The sequence below is a fragment of the Schistocerca nitens genome, chromosome 4 (assembly GCF_023898315.1).
Source record: "Schistocerca nitens isolate TAMUIC-IGC-003100 chromosome 4, iqSchNite1.1, whole genome shotgun sequence".
Lineage (NCBI taxonomy): Eukaryota > Metazoa > Arthropoda > Insecta > Orthoptera > Acrididae > Schistocerca > Schistocerca nitens.
The window spans coordinates 615,847,688-615,853,687 of record NC_064617.1 but is presented as its reverse complement, the minus strand read 5'-3'; positions in this window follow the sequence as shown (position 1 = coordinate 615,853,687).

Below are 6,000 nucleotides of genomic sequence, written 5' to 3'. Positions count from 1 at the left end.
AAGCCCTTGTCAAACATTTTTCAGAAATCTAGGAATATGGAATCTACCTGTTGCCATTCATCCATGGTTCACAGAATACGTGAGAATAGGGCAACTTCAGTTTCGCATGAGCCTTATTTTCTGAATCCTTGCTTATTTATGGACAGAAGCGTTTCTGACTCAAGAAAATTTGTTGTATTCGAACTCAAAATATGATCAAGAACTCTGAAGCAAACTGACGTCAAGTACATTACTTTCTAATTTTTTTGGCCGTCTCTTTACACTTATTATATCATTTGGGACATTGACTGGAGGAGAGACTGTCGATAAATACAAACTAAGTAAGCGACCAATGGCATAGAGTACTCTCTGTAAAATCGAATTGTTATTGCATCTGGATCTGGTGACTTAGTTGTTTTCAACTCTTTTAGTTGCTTCTCTACGAAAGGGATGCCTATTAATACGTCCTCCAAATGAAGTCTGTGCAATGGTCGAACAACAGTGCATTTGTACAATACTCCTGCGTGAATGATTTCTGAAACATGAAATTTATCCCTTCAGCTTTCTTTTTGCTGTTTTCTATTGCCACCTCAAACTGTTTATGAGGCATCCGCATTCCATTCTATGCCATCCATCAGGCGGCAACAAGCAGTTAATATTCTGTGATGATTTCAATGTAGATTATAAGGGATTCTGATAGCAAAAATTATTTGGAGACCTTATTCTGAAGCAACAATTTGATCTCAGTAATTAAATGCCCAATGCGTGTGTATAAATACAGTAGGATTGTAACTGATGATGTTTTTGTTATAAAGCTCAGAGCAATAAAACAACCGTATGCAAATGTTCTGTCTCATCATGAGTCATGGTTAGTTAAGATAAATATGATAGTGTCTTACAGTATGGAGACTCCTCAGTGAAAATCAGTTACAGTAATTAATGACTCTAGGACAAAGTTTTTCAAGAATTGTTTACAACTGAAGATCTGGAACCAAATGCTGACATAAAATTTAATCTATTCCATGATAAATTTATATCAATATTTCAAAACAACTTTCTGCATAAGCTAATCAGAAAGGAAATTTGAGAACCATAAAAAGAGGCTTTGATCAGTAGAGGAAATGGAGTATATTGTGAAAGGAAAATGGAAATGTATCTGCTGGCAAGAACAAGTAAACATTGTGAAGTAATTGCACACTCCAAAAAAATTACTAAGAAAAGTGATTTGACAAACAAAGAACCATGCACATTATGCCAGAATTCAGCAATTCCAACATCAGACTTAACTATATATGGAATTTACTGAAAGTAGAGACGAGGCAACAGGTCGTAGGACAGGATAACATCATTACTGATTTAAAGGGAAGACCTATAAATGAACAGTCAGAGGTTGCAGGTAAGTTTAATAATCATTTCTTAAATATAATAGATATTATAGGAACCAACAGTTCAACAGAAAAATCAAGGCTGTACGCTGAAAAAGCAACTCACATAAAACTCATACTTATTGATGTCTCACCCACTTCTCCTTCTGAAACTGAAAAGTCATATATTCTCAAAATTAAAAGTTCATTTGGATTTGAGGGTGTTTCCAATAGAGTGCTTAAGACTTGTTCCCATTTAATAAGCGCTGTCTTTTGTAAAACGAGGAATGTATCACTAAAACAGCGCATTTTTTAGAGATATTGAAATTTGCCATTGTTAAACTGCTTTAAAAGAGTGGTAATAGGAGAGATGTCAGTAACTACCAACGTGTTGCACTACCGTCATCATTTTCCAAAATTTTTGAGAAAGTAATGCATTCTAGAATAGTATGCTAACTGAGCAACAACAATATCTTCAGTAATTCGTAATTTGGATTTAAAAAGAGTTGATCAACTGAAAGTGTGGCATTTATGCAGTCACTCACGAAATTTTATAAGCATTAAATCGCAAAATACCACCAGTTGGTATTTTATGTGATGTATCTAAAGCATTTGAATGTGTAAACCACAAATTCTTCTAGATAAACAGAGGTTCTATGGATTTTATGATACAGCCAGTCAACGAAAATGTTATTTCTGACCAAAAGAATTGAGTAAGTTGTACTTATTAATGCATCTAATATAAGCAGGGGAGATTATTCTGACTGGGGAGAAATCATTTGTGGCTTTCCACGAGGCTCAGTCTTAGAGTGAAGCCACCTACTGCTATCACATTCTTCATAATCCAATGTGTCCAGATGCTTCAGGTCTATGATTTTGTGTAGCCTTTTATACACATGATGAAACATATTTATCTCACTTTCATCTTTTTCGTATTGGATAGGTGTTTGTATCAACACCATCAGATGTATGAATTTGTTATACTGATCCTTGCGTGCCTCAGCTCTTCTGATTATGGTCAGTTCTGCGTTTTAGGTGCTCTCATCCCATGTAATACTCTCCTCCCACTTGTTCCTCAGTGTATCTCTCTCTCCATTAGGCTGTCTGGTACCTGGCTAAACCAAATTTCCATGGGTTCTCATCCCATGCTGTTGTGTGCAATATTGTTGATAATGTCTTCGATAATATGTATTAACCTGTTGTGCCCACTGACAGTGTCTGTTGTGAATATACACCCGGCATAACTTATTTACTTCTTTCATCATTCCTTCAGCAGGTTTAGAGGCCAGATGGTTAAATGTACATCAGCTTCAGACCATGTCTATTCAATGCATCTGCCCACGTTTTGCTGGTGAAATGGGTGGCATTGTCTATAATGATGCATTTGGGCGCACACACCTTATTAAAATAATCCTTGGACAGTTTTTCTTGTTTTTCATCTATTCACACTAGTATTGAAGATTCCATTTTCCTTATTGCCTTCATTATTAGGTCGAAATCAGTAATAGTTCTTCTCCTCATCTTTGGCTCTGCTTTTGTGGAATAGTCATTATCTGTGCTTGTCACTACAACTTCCTGCCTGTCCATATTGGATGTGTTTACATATTCCGTGTCTTTCGTTTGGGATGTGTTCAGATTTCCCGTACTTTTGTACTTCATATTATTCTCAAAGGAGTATTCTGTCAATACTCCTCCTCATCAGACCCACTTTCCTGTTTAATTTCAGTCCTTAATAACAACTGTTTCGTTTTCCCTACGTTCAACTGACAGTCGACCTCATCTGATACACATTCCAGCTAAGTCTTACATACCGATAATATTAGCTCAATTTTCAATATCTTAAGCTGTTTCTCATTTTTTCTGAATATTACCCTGCTCCTAGCAACGCTTAAAAATTTTGAAAACCACTTTCATCACATGCAATTTTGTGTTCACTATTTAGCCTATTGCAAAACCTATCATTACTTACATACTGTGGCACTGTTACACTGTTTTTCTACAGTAGTGAACCTTTTGTTAATTGTCTACAGCATCACACTACACTTAGGTTCATTGTTTTCTGGTACTTCTGGTTGCTATGTGCTATGAGATGGCATCTGCTCGATCTATTGGCTCACACTCCGGCTTCTTCTTCTTCTTTTTTCTTTCTTTTATCAAGGTTCTCAGTACATTCGAATATTTGGAAACTGTTTCTGAACTCATTATTATTTTCTTACGATCGTATCTGAAGATGAAAGCCGTTCACGTCCTTTCATGCGTCGACAAATCGATGGCAGGCAATGAAAACCTCGTGACTCTATTTTGCTAAACTTTGTGGGAGAAGCAGAAACGGTGCATTAAAAAATATATAAAGTGATACAGATAAAGTTGCTGTTATGTGTAACAATATACTAAAAGCCTAGTTGTTGGCAGATTAGAGAAATCCATGCACTTTCAAATCGGTCTTTGATAATGGAGTTACTATTTACTGGAATTAAGGGTTTTTACAGACACATGGAGTTACAAGGTTTTTATTGCCTACCATCGAAATGTAAGTTGCTTCTGCTCTTACTTAATCTAATTCATGTTTGTTGGCTGTCTGAATTTTAACAGGCAACAAGATTTGATCAATATAACAGTGTGGAGGGTGAACTTATTCCCAAGTTACATGGGCCAGTTCGAGAAAGTTCTTTACCATGTGGTTATTGACACTTGCCGTATCCACTGTTCCCATAATCTTAATCAAAACTTCCACCAAAATGCTGTCACTAATATTCCCAGGCTAAATAAAGAGCACAGTGATCTCACAATACTCGTGTATTGTACTTTAATGACAAGTAAGATCATCTCTATGAGTCTTATCACACTCACTCTGCGAGCCCAGGATCTACAATATTTTCGAACCAGGGCAAAAACATGATAGTGGCGCCTACCACCCCTTCCCCATCTAGCATTTGAGGTAGGAAATCAAAAGTTTTTTTAAAAAAATTGATTTTTCAAAAATATGTTCATTCTATAGCACACATCTTTCTAACGAGTTTGACCTATGAAACATATATGTTCGAGGAAATGTGAGACATGTTATTTGGTCTTAAGTGTGCCAAAGTGCAGTTCCATGCCTCTTCTCACAGCATTCTTTTATCGCACATCACTGTACTTCACTCTGTTGAATTCAAATGTGTATATTTTGCGACTGAAGCCATCAAATCGATATTCAGGACAGTAGAAATTAAAATGACTTGTGCTGCCTCTCCTGCTCCCAGTCGGTTGGTTTGATATCGTACCCCCGCTTAAGAAAAACTCACAATTAATACTGGATGGGATTATTTGTGACTGGGAGAATAAGAACTCATCAGAAAATTTGCACTCTTTATTGCCTATTAACTAATTACTTTCTCTTTTGTGTGATATAAAATTAAATATTGGAAACAAAAAGCCAGTAAAGACAAGAAACAAGCGAAACAGACCACATGTCTTCAATCTTTAAGTCCCAGCATTTTTTCTCTCTAATCTTGCTGCGGCTTTACACAGCGTGCTTTCCTCTCAGTGAAAGACTCTGTTACATTATCAAAGTTCGTCAAATGTTTTTCCACACGAAAAAAATTAAAATATCGTTGTCTACTACTGAAAGAGCCATTAATATAAACAGTATCCAAGGCTGGTGTGGTTTCTCGATTTGATAACGTCTATTTTGTCACTGTCTGCAAGGAAAAACGAAATATGTATTTCTAACATTGCAGCAATTGTAACACATGCCAAACAAGCGAGAATGTTTTGGCACAAATGGTCATTTTTATCTACCTCATTTACCTAATTAACACGACAGAATATAATTCATGAAGTACAAATATAAAATGCCTATTAGGCTGTTACAAGCAGATGCTCCAGTTTCTCAAGCATGAGATCGAAAAATAGTATAAGTAAGAAATTTTTACATAAATTTAAAATCGTCATATTCTTCCATATAATTTGAGTGATGTCTCCATTTCTTCTCCGTCCTCATACTAACAAACAATCTTGTCATCACTAATTCTGTAACTGTTCCTGCCATTGTCAAAACTTATTCTCTAGTTAACTTCACTAACCCTGCCAGAATCACCAGTTTAGTTATCCCGAGTTTATTCTCCGGTTAGGCGTTACTACGTGTTTGTGCAACTTTGCCCGTTTCCTCTAACCACTCCTATAAGATCAATTTGTACTTTCTACCAGTCTAATTTTTAGACCTTTGTATCCGCTTTTTCCTGCTTCCTTTGCTGCATTTTTATACTTTCTCCTCTCATCAAAGAAATTAAATGTATTGTGTGTTATCTAATGGCTCCTATTGTGCCTCATCTTTTGGCCTTGTTATGCCTCTGCTGTCTTCATTGTTAGATCTGTAAAATATACTCATTCATAGTATACCTTTACTTATTTCACTCAATAGTTGCCTAATGTTTCCTTGGAAATTCTTAACAATTTCTTGTTCTTTATACTTATCCCGGTCCCAGTTCCTTAATTTCCTGTACTTCACCGATTTCTTCAGATATAATCTTGTCTCAATTTATCCAGGTTCCATACGTGAAGGGAACAAAGTGAAAACATGGCACTTTTTAAACAACTGACTGAAATCTGTAAACCTGTGAAGCACACTTGAGCTACACCCTGACAACGCCCTATTAATGCCTAAGATGCACCATTT